Here is a 21,242-nt window from a genome sequence, read left to right on the forward strand (position 1 = left end):
AGAGAGAGAGAGAGAGAGTGAGAGTGAGAGTGAGAGAGAAATGGCTTATATTTTTAGGTGACATAACTGAAGGAATAACTAAAACATTACATAATGATTGTTTGCCTGCAGTTAATATGATGGATTCGTGACATTTTTCTTAAGTTACTGCATTGTTTATTGAATTTCAGTGTTTTTATTTTTATTTGAAATGAAATGTTGACATTTATCGTTATGAATTGTTATTTGAAATAAAGAGACTAGGAGTTCTTGAGGTCAGAAAGGTAATAAAATGTGTGTTGAATGTTGTGTGTGGTATACAGAAAGTGATGAATGTTTTCACAGGTCTAGTAGTTTAAATCCCTGCAATTTTTAGCACCAAATTTGAATAAAGCCTCCAAAAAAATCAGGCCTTTGCCAGAGAAATCGTGAAAAAAAAATCCTTTGGGGACTGAAATTAAATGACAGTAAAGAAAGAACACAGGCAGTGGACCAAAACACTGTGAGGCAAGCGAGGGTGGACTCATAATTATTTAAAAACTTAATACAAATGCAAACAGGGCAGAAAAATAGGTTTGTTTTACTACTTTCCCAATTATTTAAAGTACATACAGTACCTTTAGATTATTTATAATACACGTGGTGTGTAATAATAATTTTAGAGGGGCAACAGATGGGGGGTAAGTGTCCCCCGATCTCCCCAGGATGTTTGCATATGTGTAAACCACTGGAATTTTTTTTATTTTTATTCATCAGGGAACATAAGTTAATGAACAGTGAACTTGCATGAACAATGAAAAACTTTATTACAATTAAAATGCTGTAAATTGTTTATATAAGCTAATGCATTAACTAATATTAACAACTGATGTTACCAATGTTTCATAAAAAAATTAGACTGACATCAACAGGATTTTGTCTAAGGGACCGTGTCTAATTTTACGGCAAAGTGCTGCAGGGATTCGTTTATCATGGTTTTTCTTTGATGTTAACCGAGAGTGTTGACTGTTTGTGGAAATGTTTGCACTAAATTACTCGCTCGCAATTGTTTCGCAGCAGATCTTAAATGAGTCTCATCGTGCTAAATCTTCATGCTGTGAATGGTTATTTCGAGTTGGTGATGAACGCGATGTTTTGTTGTTGAAAGTGTTTGATAATTTTGTCTCATTTAGATTAAGACAAAGAAAATATAATAAGGCTGAAGATGAATTCACATTTTGTTTTTTTCTGTCAGCGTGTTCAGGATCGCACTCTTTGTTGTCTTTCAGTGTTTCTGTTTTTCTTTTTTCTTTTTGTTTGATGATGGTGGATCTATAAAAATCTGGTTGCAAGACAAGGTGTTGCTAAATATGGTTCTTAAAACACTATACAGCTGCTTGTGTTATTGTTACCGTCAGATTAAGGTACTTTGGCTGGAGGCCTGCATGAATTTCATTGATTTAAGGTGCATTCCCAGCTTGACAATCTGAGTTTTACATGCTAGGCTTTAGTTTGCATTACAAGTCTGATGCGCTAAATGAAATTGAAGTCAAATTCAGCATGAAACGCTGTTTGGATGCTGTTTAATTTCTTTGATCTAATGCATTTCCATGTGAAACATGATATTCATGAAGAGTTTTTAGGTATCCTTTAAGTTTTTGATGAGACCGGTGCCAAATCGACAGTTTTAAAAAGTTTCCAGTGTCTATACTTTATACAAGAACCACAAAACCATAGGGAATTACATAAAAGAACAGCTTTTATATTGAACGAAATATCTGTATGAATTTTCTGACACCACATGAATGCAGTATATTTTAAAGAGCACCTATTTCTTGCAAAAAAAAACAACTTTATTTTGTGTATTAGGTATAATAAAATGTGTTCGGGTATGGTTAAAAAACACATTATTTTCCACATACCGTACATTTTTGTAACTCCAGATTTCCCTCTCTTCTTAAAACGCACAGATTTGAAAAGCTCTGTGTCGCTGATCGGCCAGCTAATCCGTACGTTATGATTGGCCTGAATACCTCTGACGTCAGCTGGAAATGTGACGCTTCTTATCATGTTTGAAAGATTCTGTCAAAATGCAATGCTAACAGGAGTTTACTTACAGGCTGTGAGTCAGAAGTGGGAAAAATTATGATAATGTCGGTCTTGTCTACATCACCAATCCCATGAAGTAAACTGTTGCCTACAATGCGTGTGTTTGTTGTAGTCCAAGAAAAGAGATTTACGTTGGAGACGATCACTCACGTCATCGTTTACTTTGGGGTTTGTACATTTTGCATATCGTTAACATATACTAATACACACTTACACACCAAAGGAAATTTAAAGGGACACTCAACTTTTTTGAAAATAGACTCATTTTCTAGCTCCTCTAGAGTTAAACACTTGATTTTTACCATTTTGGAATCTATTCAACCGATCTCCGGGTCTGACGGTACTACTTTTAGCATAGCTTAGCATAAATCATTGAAAAATCACAACATTTAATTTTCCATCAGTCTTAGTATGCGATGTAACTACAGAAGATTCAAGTTTTAAATAGGGAAAATATTGAAACTCTTTGGTCATTTTTGAGCGAGATGCTAATGGTCTAATCAGATTCAATGGATTATGCTAAGCTATGCTAAAAGTGATTCCGCCAGACACAGAGATCGGCTGAATGGATTCCAAAATGGTAAAAATCAAGTGTTTAACTCTAAGGGAGCTGGAAAATGAACCTATTTTCAAAATATGCGTTCTTCAGTGATCTTGCGTCCTCGTGTTCTCGCTCTACGTCATCATTAACAGTCGAAGTTCATTCCAATTCTCAATAACGCAAGTACAGAGGACGTGATATCGAGGATGCATCGAGTGCAGCCTTGCACGCTGAAATCGCTTCACGCCCCAGAAGTCATTGCTGCAAAACAATGGCGGAGGTCAGGTGACCAACAGGAAGATCGCACACATCTCAATTCTCATAAGTGCGTTCTGTGTTCTCGCGACCTTCTGAGTTCGTTCTTCCGAGGTCGCCTGGCAAGTTCGATCTCCAAGTGGACGCAAGTCCGTTCTTTGCGTTCTTGGAATTGAGAAACAGCCATAGTGTCCCTTTAACTAACGATTATTAATTTGGGGTGCTGTGATGATGCTTTTTACATCCGTTTTGGAGCACCAGAGGGAAATATTTCAATTGACAGCTTAGGCATTTAAGTGGCACCGAAATGAGGCATCAAAATCTGCATTCTGATTCGGTCCGATACATACCAGTCATTTAGGTATGGTTCTGGTACCCAACCATAGTTTTATTGTTTGAAATGTGCTCATTACATTCTAGAACACAGATCGATGGATTCAATAAAGGGTCAAAAAGTCGTTTCAGATGTTTATGATGCAAACGTCTCAAAGCCGAGATATACAAAAATGTAGCACAGTAAACAGAAATGCCAGGGAATTGTACCAAAAACCATTGTATGTGTTTAAAATGAACTTTAAGGTCAACAAATTCCTGAGTATTCATCTTTAATTTAGCCAGAAATAATTATAAAAATCTTGAAAGAACATTCAAATCATCTCTTGAATAGTTAATAAAGAATCTATTAAAAAACAGTGACTTATTTTGCAAACTTTTATCTCAGTGGCAGAGTTTAAATGTTAACATAAAATATTAGACTTTGGTTGTCAGTGCGTCCGCTGTCTCCATGAGAACATTTGTGCAGAGAAGCTCACGGCGTCTTTCCGCTGATTATGAACAGAGCAAGAACAAGACAAGAACGTCATGTAATATTTTTAGCATTTTAATTTGGTGTCGAGTGTCAGAAAGTGGCATTTCTCTTTTGTACAGAATTCATAACTAGCTTTCTGTTCCTCTTCCTCTGGCTGTGATATTTTTGTTTTACACATTACTGTAAATGTTCATCATATGCATCCATAGTTCCATACGAGTATGAAAATATGGGTATTTTTACCACATGTATGTACCATAGTAATAATTGTTTTTCCTAAAATGTCAAAAGTGATGGGTACATATAGATGTTACAAATGAAAACTGTTTTGGCTATTTTAGGATGGTTTGCAAGTTTGTCTCCCAGCCCAGTGAAGCCTAAACCAGCCAAGTGGTTAGCTGTTTTTTTATGCTTTTTCTGCAATATACTGTGGTGTTTTGTTGAAAGGTAGTAAAAACCTTCTTCGGTTATGTGTTTTTTCATTGTTTTTCAGTGAGCAAATTAGCCCCCCACATCCATTTAGTCTCTTTTCCGGTTCTAAAATTGGTCGGTTCCACCCCCTTCCTCCAGTATTACAGCTTCTCTGTGCATTGTTGATAATTTTGTGTGATTCAGCACCGCTTCTAAATATACAATAATTACATCTCAGCATAAATTGATTGACTTCAGTCTAATGTAACACACGAGCGACAGCCGCACGTCACAAACGCTTTTAAACCACCTCTGTCACGATGATCCAAGACACAACATCCCTGTTGACTAACCATAATATCACGCTTTACTAAACTCCAGAATAAACTTGTAGAAGTAAGCGAGACACCCACCCACTCATGCAAGACTCTGTAACCTCATGCTTGTTTTTTTATTTGCGGCTATATAAACGGCTGACTTACAGTGATGTGCTTAATCACACTTTCTTAAGTTGGTGTCACGGGTCGGATTTGTAGATGTGCCCTCTATTTGTCAGCAACCCGGGCGCTGAGCTTCCCGATTAGCATTCGGTGTATGAATTATCATAAATTGTCTCTATTATACACTAGTTCATGTGCTTGTTTTCTTGTTTTCCTGCATAGGCAGAGCCAAGGAGGTAATCACAGCTTAGCATTGGTTTGTGTCAATGCATGGGCGATAATTTTCATTAAAGATAGACGGTACTTTATGCAAACCTGTTGTTATGTAACATTATTATAATTAATTTTAAGAAAGGTTCTTCAACACTTGACAGTCACATTTTTTATTTCCATATGACTCTTACGTAAGAAAACAAACTTGCTTTTTTATTCATAATGCACACTTTTAAAATGGTACAGGCCCTTCAGTAATTTTTGTATGTGGGCTGAAGTACTGTAAGACTACGGGTTGTCTAGCCGTGTGAAATGCCGACGTGTTTAATGAGAGTAATTTTTATCAGTGGTGTCAGGCAGGTCCCTCTCATTATTGAGCTCAAAGCAACGCCACATTCGTCTGGCTTCTTATCTGGGCTGTGTGTAGTACACGCGGTTGCAGGTTTGATTTGGTCCGTAGCCAGCACAGGATGGTCGGCCGTATCCTGATTAATGACCGTCTGGCTCATCGGGTTATTTAAATATTTAGGCTGTGCTCATTCAGGGTTGACTGTTAATCTGTTCTTTTCATAGCAAAAGTCGTGACTGTGAGAACTTTAAGTGTTCTTATATGAGGCATGTCAAGCTACTTAAACAATGTATAGCGCTTACAGGTTACAAAGAAACACCCACGCAACAATTTAACAAGTCAGAAAGTCTTGCCTGAGACAAAAAATACTTGCAGTAATAAATTGGATAAAGTTCAACCACTTTTCATGGTCTACCATGCATGTTTGCAAGACCCACCCTTCTGAGATATCTAGTATACAATTTAAACACAAGAAACAAGTGGTGAATGGGACGTGTCCTGTTTTTCCAGCTTACATTCTTACTTGTGCTACTTTGTTATACTTTTATCAAAAGAAAGTTACTGGAGAGAGCTGCCATGCATGGAGCTATATGGCTATTAGCGTGAAATGTCTTCTGTAGTTAGTGTTTTAATTCAGGTCAACTTGTGAAAGTATAAAGAGAATCTATTCAGGTTAGATCTTTTATTTAAAATCATCATTCATGAATAAGACACGGCACACATGTGAATCTCACAGACAGATGTGTATTAGGTGTTTGATGTAGCTGACACGAATGGACTATGTTTCCATCATCATGATTTGATGCGCATTTTGAAGTATCGCATCAAAAACGAGTGACGGAAATGCAAATTTTTGATTAAAAATCACGTAGCCCCTTATGGAACGACTGAAATTCCAAAAGGGGGGGCCTATTTTTTCCTCAGACGTTGCACAATAAATGTGACATCCGAATATATCATTATAAATCGTGAATGAAAAGTGAGATTCAAATGAATGTCTGGTACTGTAGTGAACTAATTGTATACAGTATTTATATCGTAATTCGGTCAGAAACGTCAACATTGTGAGGCGAACATATCGTTTTGGATTAAAAGGCTTGGATATTCCATTTCCTTGGACTTTTGGGGAATTATGAACAATTTGTTTTGGACAATTTCACCAAAGCGGATAAAGGGAAGATTTTGAAGGTAAGTAAATATCCTCAATCGGCCCCGCCCGGGTTCAGGTAACTAATAACTAGATTATAGTTTTATGACTACTATAAATCATATTATGCTTAGTGTGTGCGCTTAATGGAATCCTGAGAGTCTAAGCTTTCAAACGATGTGCCGCATGACCGTATATTTTGAAGATTTAATGCTTCAAAGTTACAATGATGTTTATGCAGCCACATGTCCGAGGAAGGGGGTGTGCCGTGTACGGCACAGTGATCCTTATCAGGTTAATTCACAAAAAAATGTCACGCTTGGAGAAACGCTGGGAGATGGAAACGCATTTGCTGAATTAATTCTGACGTAGCGAAAACATTAAACCCACGGGACTAGCCATTTAGCTGTTTCTGCTGTTGTTGTCTTTACCATATATGGGGCTCGACGTCTTCTTAATGTCCGTGCTGCTAGTGCCTTCATCAAAAATGTTGCATTACTTCTTCTATGCACACCATTCAGTTTGACAATTACAGGTTGCACTGCTAATAAATTAATAACTTGCCCCATGGTGACTACATGTAGTCCTGTTGGGCAATTTTAACGTGCCTTGTTTTGTTAACTGTTGGTTACTACCAATGTCAACGTCATTCGCTCAAACAACTTGATGGAAACGCACCTAATTCGCATTTATTTGTTTTTATATTTTGCGAATTTTGAAAAGATTCGTTTCACGTTTGGATGGAATCCCAGCTAGTGTTATGAAGAGCACGTGCTGGGCCGAACCCACAACCTCTGGTAACCAAAATTCAAGAACACATCCAGTGCATACTTTTCCCATCATATTTGCATTTATATAGCGTCTGAATGTTAAAAACATTATGAATAAATGCACTGCGGAGTTGAGAACATAATAGAATACAACCTTGAGGGTATAGCATTAGTAAGTTTCAGCAAGATGTTTTTGCCAAACAAAACTAAATCTTCAAAGTTTTAAGGAATTCAGTAGGGGATTATTTTAATTTTAGTTTACTTTGCAAATTGGAACCTGTACAACTCGTTTTGCAACATTTATTTCCTATACAGTTTTAAATAGCAACAGAGACCGTCAACAAGCTGATTTTAAGGTTTGGTTTTCAGCACCATTAAACTATTTGTTGTTACTGCCTTCGTTCTTCTATTCTCTGGAGCCTGAGGCAGTTCACAACATTTATAATTATTTCAGAGAGAAAATACTGATCTGAAATAAAGAATGTTTCTTCTCCAGTAGAGTTAGTCTGATATCAGTGTTTGGAGATTAAAAATATTTAATGCCTTATTACCCAATGCTTTATTGTTTATCTCTAAAGAATATTTTGGGTTACTTTAAACTTCGTGTATTGGCACATCTGTTTATGAAGTCAGTAGTTTTTAGTAGTTTTTTTTTTTTTGTAAACTTGCAATGTTATTTGTTGTGTAATTTATTGTTTTTATATTGTAGGTAGGGATGCACGGATATTTTCGTCCAAAAATGGCATTATTTGTAAGCGTGATGCGCCACTGCCTGTGATTTTGCTGTAATGTGTCTCAAGCGTTAAGACAAATCGATTTGCATTCATGAGGAAAAAACAATGTTATGGATGTGACATTTGTAAAATTATGAAAAATTATATTTAAAAAATGCTTTAAAGAGCACCTATTTCATTGCTAAAAACAACATTGTTTTGTGTATTTGGTATAATACAATGTGTTTGAGTGGTTATTGTTAAAAACCACATTATTTTCCACATACCGTACATTTTTGTACGAAAAGTTTGTGCCCCGGATTGGTCAGCTAATCTGTACGTTGTAATTGGCCTGAATACCTCTGACATCAGCCGGAAATGTGACGCGCCTTACCATGTTTAAAAGATTTTGTCACAATGCAATGCTAACAGGAGTCAACTCACAGGCTGTCAGTCCGAAGCGTGAGGAACTATGATAATGTCAGTCTTGTCTACTTCACCAATCCCAGAAAGTAGTGATTTGTCTTGTCTTGGCCTCAGGCAAGATAAATCGATATGGTATTTTCCGGACTATAAGTCGCACCAGAGTATACCAATCAAAAATGCGTAAGTAAGACGAAATAACATATATAAGTCGCAGTGGACTATACATGGCATTTATTTATACAATTATTTCACAAAATCCGTGCCGACGAACACACATTTCATCTGGATAGGCAAGTTATTCAACTAAACAATAGCACACAGAACAGCAGGCTGAATAGATGCCTGTATGTAATCGTAACATTATCAGATATTTACGCGATAAATAGCATCAGAACATACTTGGAAGGCTGAAGAAGATAAATTAACCGAACAAGCCGACTAGCATTAAGTTTGCGGACTCGTCATTCAACATCACTGAATCCACTGAATTGCATAAATACAGAAGAAGCATATAGCGGACAAAATTAATTCATTCTGATTTACAAGGCGCTCCTGAGAATAAGACGTAGCACCAGCCAAAATATGAAAAAAACACGACTTATAGTCTGGAAAATACGGTAACTAAGATAACACAAACTATTTAAGAACTTTTTATGTAGCCTATTTTTTTGTTTTGGTTTCAACCCAGAATTTTCATTTTTAGTGCATCACTAATTGTATGCATTGTTCAGTCTGTATGCAGTTAGCAGCAGTACATTATTTTTCAGACAGATCCAGTGCTTTACAGATGGTTACATCATGTCCCTTCCTGTTTTGTTATTTGTAAAAATGTCCTGTGAAAGTTAATGGCGTGTTCAGTTTCAGCTGATCGTGACATGAGTTTTGCACAGACATTGTTAGTCCCAATCTATCATGTGTTGTGGTTATACAGTGTTGTTCGAAACACTAGTTTAAATGTTTACTGTACTTCTGGTGTTAGCCACATGTTATTAGTGGATGAGTTCACATTGTTTTTATGTTGTTAATGTAAATAACTAAGAATATTATGGAAAACCTGTATATGGTTGAGTATGGAACTTTTTTGGTCATAATCCATTGTTGCGCAAATACATAAAACAAAACAGTTCAAAACTGTATTTTACCTAAGCATGATTTACAATGGTAAGCTTATGAGAATTTATAAATTTGCAATTCTACGCAAATGTCAATCTTATCATTAAAACGAAAGTTTTTAACTATACTTATATCTCAGATGTCAATATTTGGTGGTTTAAATTCCCATGGAATGTCTCTGTTTTTAGATTTCAGCTATTGTCCGATTCACGTTTTTAGATTTCCTTTGGTGTGTAAGGGCCCTATTTTTAAGATCTAAGCGCATTGTCTAAGTCGCACGGTCTGAATGGGTGTGTCCGATGTCACTTTTGCTAATTTAACGATGGGAAAAATGGTTTGTGCGCCATGCACACGGTCGAAAAGGGTTGTTCCTATTCTCCTAATGAGTAATGGGTGTGTTTTGGCCATAACGTGCAATAAACCAATGAGAGTCTTATATCTCATCCCCTTTAAAAGGCACTGGCGCTATGCCGAATCCCTATTTAGATGACGGGGACTTTGTAAACTGAAAAACTAAGCAGAGGAAGAAGACCCCCAGTTTAGGAATAATGTTAAAAAATTTGTTGTTTTCATTTTTATTGAAATTTTATTTTTTGGATTAAACCTTTAAAAGCCTTTTTCTTTCAGTCATAGAAGTACAAATAGCAGGATTTTAATTGCTGTAAATGTATAGATATCCTACATAAAATAAAACAATCATAAAATAATTTGCAAATATGCAAGAAAAGGTTTAACGCTAAAAATACAAACAAGAGATAAAGAATTTACAAACGTGCAGAGAAACTTTTCAGCACTCGGACAGCACCATGGGATTTTTAAAAAGCATTACTTAAAATGTTTCTCATCTCACCATATCCACAGGTATCCATTCATGTATGTGATAAGCAAACCCGCGTTGTTGTCCCGTTTATAGGCGCATATTACTAATGCCCTCTTTAAATAACAAGAAACTTATTTTAGTTGCCTCGAAATAGCAACCGCCAACAATGCGCCTGAACACACCTCGTTTTCAGACCAGAATGCCCATGGGCGCAATATTGGGCGCAAATGCATTTGCTATTTAACCATGTGGCGCTAAACGTGAAAATTATTATTTAGCCGGGTTGAAACTAGCAAAAGACACTTACGTCGCGCATTGTCCTGCATTGTGCCGAGTGTACAATAGAGCCCTAAGTGTGTATTAGTACATGTTAATGGTATGCAAAAGGTACAATCCCCAAAGTAAACTATGACACGAGTTATCGTCTCCAATGTAAATCTTTTTTTTTCTATTATATATCTGGCGGCGTGATGTGTGGCCGGTTCCCGCAGCCCGTTGGTCAAACTGTGTAGCCTCTCTGATCAACAAAGTATATAAAAGTGCTCAACCTGTTCGGCAGGTCCAACCATGTACAGGATTTATAAAAATACGTTGATCAATGAGCAGTTCCTCCTCAAATGGCATAGCCTGTCGTCCTTTGATGTAAAAAGCCGCCGAACACCTGTTTATTGCAGTATGTATGCGGTCGAATCTGAGTGCACTGCAGCTGACCGCTGCTTCTGCGTGTAAAATGATCGTGTGATTTGTTATGATCGCATAAACAATATCAAAAAGCATCCTTTTATTTTACAAAACAATATATTTTAGATATTTTTTGATAGACTGTATTAAGGATGTTTAAAAATCTTTAGCCTGGTGGTCAGGACATGAATGGATCAAATCAGCAGATTTGCAAAGTTTTATTTATCTCCAAATATATCACAAATAATAATTAGCATGGTAACTTTGTAGTATACCACATTATTTATTTCCTACGATGTATATATGATTTCCATATTATATATGTAAGTATTAAACGGCAATAAATGTCTCATCTATCTCTATGGCTCTGGCTGAGTCTTTCTCCACTTCTCCCCAACGTGACGTCATCGCCGGATTGCATAAAAAACGTTAATACCAAAAACGTAAAAAAAGTGGTCTTTAAGACCATTTTTGAGACATTTTAAAAATGATATACATATCTTGAGTGATTTATGTACCCATTAATCGACAGTGGTGGTTAACCTGCAACACGCCCTTTAACTCCTTTTAGCATTGCATTGTGATCAAATCTTTCAAACATGGTAAGGAGCGTCACGTTTCCAGCTGACGTCAGAGGTATTCAGGCCAATCCCAACGTACAGATTAGCTGGCCAATCAGGGACACAGAGCTTTTGGAATTAATGCATTTCAGGAAGAGAGTGAAATCTGGAGCTACAAATATTTATAGTAAATGTAAACCACGCGAACACATTGTATTATACAAAACAATAACTTTGTTTTTAGCAATGAAATATGTGCACTTTAAGCATTTGTTAATATCATATTTCAAGTCAAATTTCACAAGTGCCACTTCCAGGTTTTCTCATAAATGCAAATCCAAAAAATACAATTAAAATAAATTAATAACTTGATAAAAAATTTAACTTCTCTTTTTAATCTTGTATAGCTAAAGTAAAGACCACCATTGGTAGGCTCCTGTCTGTAAACTAGCGTACACCCAATAAGGCAAGTTTCTTCCCTTGGATACTAAATTTAGGTTTAACAAGTCCCTTGTGATAGTGGATGTGCTTTACTCAGGAGGAAGTTTAGAGTTTATCTACCAGTCATCACACATACAAACTGAGCAGGACAGTAAAGGTTAATGTGATCACAGATGATAAACCTACACTCCTCAAATCTCAAACTCTTGTGTAGTTTTGTTTTAGGCTCTGGGTTTCATCTGGTTCTGTTTGTTTAGTTTGTGCAGTTGAAGTGTTTGACTGCAGTTTTTATCGCTGACACAGTGACACACCGTCTACGCAGGTTGTCGTCTACACAGCAATATTCTATCTGAAAATTTCCTTTTAATGTTATCAAAAAAGAAACCAAAGGGAAAAACAGTGATTATAAGTAAACAAACGTCGATGACTCATAACAGAGCTGTGATTAATATTCAAAAATGAATCCAGGCAGACATACAGGGGGATGTTCTGAACAGTATTAGTCTTCTGTTTACATAATTCACAGCCATTACAGGCTACGCATTAAAAACACATTATTTACTCTGTGTTAACAAGCCTCGTAATAGTCTGGATAACCCTCATTACCCCAAACCCCTCGTTCCCCCACCCCGATCCCTCTGTTTAATTCAGTTCAATGTCTCGGGATATCAACCCATCAAGCTGTTGAGAGCGAGATCTTTGTGGTGAGGGTTCGAAATAGAAACGTGAGAGTTAAGTAATTAAGCTCGCGTTCATAATGAACATGGATTAGATTGGATTAACAGCGTGTGACTCAAAGTGGTTTAAATTGAATTTGCATGAATCTGCGTCATTCTACAACTACATACATACACAGGGTCTGTTTGCTTTTAGTGGCGACTTGCTACTTATTTAGGTAGAAATGTCGTTGTGTGGCTATAATTAATTCAATGAGGGTGCAATTGGTGCTTTGTGAATATTTTAATTACCTGTAAGTGTTCTTAATGGAACAGTTAAATGTACAATAAATAAGTCTTGATTTGGCACAACGTAAGGGTAAGTACACAATTACATTTTCAGTTGAACTGTTTTTTATTTATAAGCAATATTCTGGGATGTTTACAGCTTAAGTTCTCAACGGCATCTGTGGTCTGCTGTCAGTTACCACAACAATTGCAAATCATCATTACCCATTAAATGGAACATTGCTAGTTTGGTGTGGGTGGTTGTCGGCTAGCGTATCTATAATGTATGTGTCTGCTATAGTACATCGCTAAGTGGCGTTCTGGGGGATTGTGGCCCAAGTCAGAACGATATGATGGTATGACTTAAATTGCTTTCTCGGTAAGGCTAAGAATTTCTCAGAAGGGTAATAACATGTTTGTGATTGTCGTCCTGATAAATAGCCCTGAGGTCGATGTATCGCCCATCCCCGTTCATTAGATAGGAAACAGTTAGCCGCAACGTCACAATTAAGGGCCATGCGAAAGGAAGGATTTGTATTACTAAAGCATTTCCCATAATGCATTAGCAATGCTTTTAGTAAGACGGATAAGTGGTTGATTGACGCTGGGTGTGCAGTGCCGGGAACTCATGTAGACCTTTAATAGCTATTAGGAGATATCAATGTCATACAGCAACCATTAAAGGAACAGTTCCACTTAAAATTAGAATGATATCGACGTCATCTCCAATTCTCTTTTTGTTTCACAGAATGGGAGGGACTATAACCTAACTTTAATCTTCCGATGAACTATTCGCTTTAAATGAGGCATTCGTCTTAAAAGATACGGCTAATAATATTCACAAGATCACGCTCAAATGTAAGTGCAGGTCAATATCCTGCTCGAGCTGTGTTAGCTGAAAACATGTGGTTCTTTTGCCAGTAATGATGTTAATGTGACAGACAGCTGGAGCCAAGATATCTGATCTCAAAAGCATTTCAGCATTAGCTGTGGGATACTACATAATGGATTGTGAAGGTTTCAGAGCCCTTCCTCTTTGACAGGTGCGACCGTGATGATTTAAACAGTTTTTAATGGCTTTCTAATGCATATTTGGTATGGCTACTTTGCAAAATGATAATAATTGATAAATTAAAATAGGAAAAGGTGACAATTTGGGAAATCATACTATCATTTCGAAAACACTCAGAATCAGCATGTATACCGCTGACAAATTTTTCCACGAAAACCATAAAATATTCCACTGATTTTTGGAGAACAACAGCTTCAGTGGGCATGAATTATGTTGAGCGAATGTTTTGATTGGCTGGAGTGTTGAGTGCTGTCCGCCTCCAGACTCATCTATTGTTCATCTCGCAGATGGGTGGCAGGTCATAAGAGATTGACTCATGGCCTTCTGTAATTCCCATACATGCTGTGTGTGAGTGTGCTTATTATTTATTGGTTTTGGAGGTAAGAGCCAAAGCTGTGGGTTCAAAATTGATCAAGGCTTTCTGTGAGGTCGTCATTGGTTCGATGTTTTGTCTTGGAGCTGAAGATTGCCCCTCTGAAAGGTCCATCTATAGCTTAAAGGTGGAAAATTCTAGTTACTATACTGTAAAAAAAATCTGTAGAAATTACAGTGTTACTTGCAGCTGGTTGCTGGTAACTTACTGTAGATTTAAATTTATGTTATTTTCTGGCAAAAGTTTGTTCAAAGTTAAATTAATTTTAAATATTAACAAGTGAAGAGTTTCGTTGCAAAATGAGATAACTCCGTTTTGAACATTTTTGTCAAAACATGTTTGTTATTATGTTATCATGTTATTATTTTGTTTTATGGTGCTACTTAGCTGTTTTTTAAGTTATGAAGGTTTAAATCAAAATAAACCAACTGCAGTTGAATTGATATAAATTGGAATGCACAACCAAAAAACAAGATTTCTGAAAAATTTTAAAAACTTTGCAGAATGAAACTATAAAATAAAAGCCTCGGGCAAAGCATTCTGGGAACCAGAAATCATCATCAACCTTTTTCTGTTTTTTTTTTGCTTCAGATTTTGTTTCCCAGAATGTTTTGCTTGATGCTGTTTTTTTAGTTTTACTACAACGATTTGTAAATGTTTTATGTTCATTTAACTTTGAACAAAATGTTGCCAGTAAATAACATAAATTTAAATATATGGTAAGTTACCAGCAACCCAACTGCAAGTAACACTGTAATTTCTATGGAATTTTTTTTACAGTTTTACACTGTTAAAAATATCTATAGAAATTACAGTAATAACTTACTGTAGATTAAAATGTATGTTATTTACTGGCAACAGTTTTTTTTTAATTAAATGAACTTTAAACATTAAACAAGTCTTTATCTGTACAGAATAAAACTACAACTTTGAACAAACTGTTGCCAGTAACATACATTTAAATCTACAGGAAGTTACTTGCAAACAGCCGCAAAACTACAGCAAAAGTTTGAAGAGTATATTGTAGGTTCTGTTAAAGAGTAAACTATCTGTGCTTGAACCCAGACGGGGGTGTATTTGACCTCCAATGTGCAGGCTGATCACTAAGGTCCTTAACTACTATTTTTGGTCATCTGATGTTACCCTGTCAAAACATGTGAGTCCTAATGTTCTTGCTCATATCACACTTGTCACTTCAAGTAGGATAAAAGACCTTCCTCTAGGGTCCATTGTGGGTGGGAGACCGCCTAAGATGTGTGACCCTGGCTACTTTTTTTAACCATGTGTTATGGCTACTTTTAATCCTATATAAAGTTTGGAAAGTGGTCGACTTAGCCATGGCTTCAAAATGATATAAATAGGGTCAAAAAGGGTTCCGTAAGAAGTTTGTAAAGCTTTGTAAAGTAACAATAACTTTTTTTAAATCTCTTAAGACCCACAGAGCCATATCAAGAACCTTGGTGTTGGATAAGCAAAATGTATTTTGGTGAACTTTCTGCACCAACCATTGAAGAACCGGTGGTTTGAAGAGTGTTTGGTATCAGTTGGAAGTGAGACACAAGAATTGACACACTCTCTCTCCCTTGAGCCCTGTTAACCCCGGGACATCTCCATTGGGACTGTCCCTGCACTTCATGTTCTATCAGTCAGATGATTAAAGCATCTTGCTTTGGACAAGAACCGATCTTAAAAGATAAATCGCTCCCTTTCTCCCATAACACACTGACATTTAAAAGGCTTATGAAGGGCAAAACAAAAGCACATACATTTTTTATTAGCTTATGTTATTCTTTAATAATGTATATATGTCATTTAAACGGACAGATCATGAGGCCTATTTACCTCCATAGTCTTTATTACTATAGGAAGTGAATGGGGCTCATGATCGGTTTGGTTACAAAACATTCCTCAAAATATTTACCTTTGTGTTCATCAGAAAAAATAAATCTATACAGGTTTGATGACAGAAAAGATGACAGAATTTTCATTTTTGGGTGAACTATCCCTTTAATAATCTTTGTTAAAGGTGGGTCTTAATGTATTTCATGCATTTAATTCAGTGGTTCTCAAACTTTTTCCGCGTGCGGCCCCCCTTCTGTACGGTGCATTCCTTCGCGCCCCCCCCCAAAGAAAATTTATGACAAAAAACTGTTCTAAAATGTAACATTTTGATTAATCAAAACATATTAAGTTATACAAAGTAGTGCTGTTGGTTAGTAGCCTTATTTTTTAGGTTTTTAGATTTAATTACACAGAATTCATGATAAATGAATGTATTTTATAAAATGTCATGAAACTGCGGTCCCCCTGGCACCATCTCGCGGCACCCCTGGGGGCCCCGGACCCCAGTTTGAGAACCACTGATTTAATTTGATTGATTATTAACACAGTTAAAGTGTTGCATTACTCATGCTAAACATGAACAAAGATTAAAGACGAACATTTGAAGATTTTGGTTCAAAAACACAATAAATCCATTTTGACAAATTTCGGTAAAAACGTGTTTTCTAAGAAAGTGACAAGATGAAAACCACTTTTTTCTGTTACAAACTTTCACATAGCATATATAAAAACATAAACAATTCAAATCCATAACTTGATTTTCAAAGATTTATTATAAAAATGAATTATTTTTTCCACAAAAAATGCAATAAATCCATGACAAGTTTTTTTTTCAAAATGCTATAAATCTATTGAATCAAAATGTGCATTCATCTTTGCCATGTTATATTCATTTAGTTGACTAGTGGTATACACTGATTAAAAAATAAACATTAATGGCATTAACCAAAACACTTATTTTGTCATATAAAGAACACTGTCATTTCCGCGGTTATATATGGGGCATTGTTGCTTAACATTTTTGACAGCGATCAGCTGTAAAATGTTTTGGTCCTGGTCGATTTTTGTTGACTTTGAGTAAAATTCCCCTGGGGTCAATGTGTTAGCATGACAGAAGCTTGATGCTGTCGGGAGAACAAGCAACCGGCAGGGTTTGTACAAGTTTCAGACATGTTTTACTGAATCTGTTGCAAAAGTACAGTGGAAGTCCTTATATGGGCATGTCACACTGAATAGCGCACACACACAGACACACCAACCAAGAGCCGACACGAAATCAACTTAGCCAATGAATTGTGTTGTTGTTTGTGAGGGAAATTTAAGCTTGTTCAGCTTCCCAAAGAACCCAGCCTTATGAAAAACATGGATATATTTTTTTTTACTCTGGAGTAGCAGCGGAGTGTTTGTTTAAGGCTGGATTTCATTAAAATGGGGTGGTCCCAGTGATAAAACATCCGGGCCATGAGTCGCAGATGCAAGTAAAACGGTATCATGTGCATGTCTGTGTTTTGTTGGCAATCGAGCGTAAGTGCATATAAACGTATCCAGTTTTGGTGAAAGTTACTTTTAAAAGTAATGCATTACAATATTAAGTTACTCCCCAAAAAAGTAACTAATTGCGTTACTTTATTACTTTTCATGGAAAGTAATGCTTATGTTACTTTTAAGTTACTTTTGCGTTACTTTTTCTTGTCTGAGAGTTGATCTCTTTCAGGCCTTGCCTGTGTTTTTTATGACTGAAAAGTTCTGCATTCAGAAATTGCATATTTCATTACAACAATCTAATCAAATTAATTAAACTAAAAAAAAACGTGCATTATTTTTTTGAAAAAAGTAACTCAAATATTAATGTGCAAATTTAAAAAGTAATGCGTTACTTTACTCGTTACTTCAGAAAAGTAATATTATTACGTAATGCACGTTACTTGTAATGCGTTACCCCCAACACTGGTAATGAATCGTAAGTTATCCAAAGATAATATTTTGTGTGCTTGCTCGTGACTCGCTCCACCCATGGTACATGTCCAGGAGCTCGTTTTTCTTCTGGAAAGTAGCGGTACAGCTGATCTGAAATTAAAGACTTTACAGAGATATGAAGGATGCAATACTACTTTATATGTACTCAAGATTAAGATACGATAAGCATAGTCTGAGCATATCTTAGTTTGGTTAGTTTCTCGCACAAAGTTTTCATAGTTTTGAGTTACACAAAATAATGATTGAAAAATTATTCATTCAATTTACAAAATTTTTTAAGGTAAGTGATCGCAATCAATTTATTTAAGCTAAACAAAAACAAATTAGAAATACAAAACAAAAAAAACTTAATGTATAGCTTAAATAAATTAATTGCGACCACTTACCTTTAAAAAAATTAGTAAATTGAATGAATAATTTTATTTCAGTGCAAGATATCTTGTTTATAACATTTTGGCTGGTAGCCTTGAAGAGCAAGAACTATCTTTCTGCACAAATATTTTGATCTCTTTCTGTATATTCACACTGGATGTTATGGCACTATGTCTGTTGTGTTTACCTCCACCTGTGTATTTATTTATTTATTTATTATTTTTTTACTTGTGTATTTATGAGGGCAATGTGATCTCTATTCAACAATCTGTCTCTTTCTCTCTCTCTCTCTCTCTCTCTCTCTCTCTCTCTGTGTGTGTGTGTGTGTGTGTGTGTTTTTTGGGACGCCCACTGTGTTGTTTTGTGATTAATTTAAAGAAAATAAATCTTCATCCATCAGCACACGAGCTCATACTGAGAAGTTAATGAAAACTTCAACACTAATTACATCACAAACTTTGTCTGAGAAAGTGCCGCTAATTTCAGATTGACATTCCCAAACACACACACGCCCACACACATCATTAAATCACTATTGGCAAGTTTACAACACTTAACTTAACCATTAAAACAATACTACCATAAAGTTATTGATTTCTTTGGGTCAAAGCAGACGCTTGATCTCGCTCGCACCGTCACCTTCATTCTTGTGCTGTGCTTTTATAGACGTAGATGCTGTGATGACCCATCATTCCCGACCGTGCTGATTTACAACCTTAGCGTGTGATGTTGATTTAACCCCGTTAATTGTAGTTTGATCAGACCGGAAGTGTAATCCGTCTGTTTGTTTTCATAGTTTCACTGATGTAAACACTTTAATGTGCGATTAATAATTAATCCAGCCGTTTCTCTCTAAATGAGTTGGAATAAGTAAACAGGAGGCTTTGATGAATAATAAAAACAAACCCTTTCGTGGACCGATCGCATCGTTCTGCTCAGGAACACAATTTATTCGACTAATACAACGTGTTCCTTTGTTTTTTCATGCACATTTGCACATAATTCAAGTGCACACACAAACAACCCTATCATTACCGCTCTCTTTCACACACACACACACACACACACACCGGTATGGTGGAATGCACAGATATTTTTCCCTTTATTTCCTCGGAAGACAACTGCCGCCCCCCTCATCCCCCATGTGCACAAGTGTGTGTGCGCGTGTCACTGAGCGCTCAAACATGCCTGTTTCTAAGTTACCAGCTTGGCTCAGCTGTCTGTGTGATTTTGAGGCACCTACCCTTACACAAATGTTATTGTTATGGTTCAGTAATATTTTCATGGGAACTGCTTAATTCCATTGCAATTAAATTATACTGTAAGGTTTGTCAAAAAATATTACTGTACAATATACCACTGTACTGAACTGTACCATACTTAATGTTCAGTGGTGTTATAATGTGCAATTGATTTTTTTTAAAACATGGTACTACCATAGTACCATCTATAGTATTATAATTAGACTACCGTATCCAAGAAACCATGCTTTTACCATTATTTTAATTTCCACAAAACTCTAAATTTCATAAATTGCATAATCAGAAATTCTTTATCAATAAATGTGTGATGAAACAAAGACGATGCCAAACGGTACAAATGACCCCTCGGGTCTCTCATCTAAAGTTCACGGAGATGACCGCCACATGATACCTCACAACAACAAATCCAAACACGGACAAAGTCTCTCTTCATCTCTGTTTGATCTCAACTGTCTTTGGGTGGGAAATCTGGTTTCTCCCACATGAAGGAAATACTGGTTGTTTTTTCAAGTAAAAAACACAATCAGCACTCACCTCCGTTTCCTTGGGTTGGGAAATCCCTCCGAAAGAAATCCCTTCTCCACTCGCTCTCTCTCTCTCTCTGTGTGTGTCTCTGTCTCTCGCTCAATATCACTTTGTCTTCTGTTACTCCAGGAACACTTTCACTGCACACTGAGTGGCCGTTAACACTGAGTTTCTTCTGATATGTTTAGTCCCTTGATGTGTCGAAATATCAGAAGAGAACCAGAGCTGAAGATCTTACCGATGAATCCAAGAGCTCCAAATGGAGAGAAAGAAAGAGAGAGAGAGAGTACAATGTGAGAAAAGGAGGGAGGGGGAAGGTAAAGCCAACAAGACACGAGAGAGAGAGAGAGAGAGAGAGAGAGAGAGAGAGAGAGAGAGAGAGAGAGAGAGAGAGAGAGAGAGAGAGAGAGAGAGAGAGAGAGAGAGAGAGAGAGAGAGTTGCAGAATTGGTGGAATTGACTTCCATTATAGAAAAGAAAATACTATGAAAGTGAATGGTGCCCCAGATTTGTTTGGATATTAACATTATTAACAAAAAAAATATCTTCCATCTGTGTTCAGCTGTATACAAGTTTGGAACAACTGAAGGGTACGTACATGTCGTACATTCTTTTTTTTTCGTGAGCTATCCCTTTAATTTACCAGCAAAATAATTTTCAATACAAAAATGATTGACATGATAAATGAAATAAGTCAAGCGGAAACTTCTTCTAAAGAAAAAAGCAGTACTGGTACAAAGGCAGTACCGTACATTAATTCAGCTCTGACCCGCTGAAAGAGAGAGACCAAACCGTAAATCACAGATGTAATATGACAGCAGGAAGATGTTTACAAAGTGAAGTTCTCTCTAGTCGGTGAAACATTTGTTCCCGAGTGAGAAAGCTGAAATGAGCTGTCGAAGCAGAACGCAGTCGACCAAATACTGTTGTTCAGGTTACGCCTGTCACTGAAAATAATGAAATTTAGGTCACTGTGAGCGTTTGGTTTTGAACGTGTAAAATACTGAAGATTCAGACTTTGTGAAAGAACTGTATGAAGAGTTGATGTTTGCTAAAAAGAAATGAAAAACTTGAAATTACTTTACTTAAATAAGCAAAATACTGCATGGCAAATCGCTCGT

The 21,242-nt window shown here is 36.4% G+C and overlaps 1 protein-coding gene across 1 annotated transcript in view; it reads right to left on the reverse strand.

Annotated features, from left to right (window-relative positions):
- Positions 1-20,401, reverse strand: part of shisal1b (shisa like 1b) — a 47,678-nt gene extending 27,277 nt beyond the window's left edge. The window contains exon 1 of the mRNA XM_055192830.2: positions 20,132-20,401. The gene's annotated coding sequence lies outside the window, so the exon portion shown is untranslated. The remainder of the gene's footprint in view (positions 1-20,131) is intronic.
- Positions 20,402-21,242: the final 841 nt, after the last annotated feature.

This window comes from Misgurnus anguillicaudatus, chromosome 6, assembly GCF_027580225.2.
Source record: "Misgurnus anguillicaudatus chromosome 6, ASM2758022v2, whole genome shotgun sequence".
Lineage (NCBI taxonomy): Eukaryota > Metazoa > Chordata > Actinopteri > Cypriniformes > Cobitidae > Misgurnus > Misgurnus anguillicaudatus.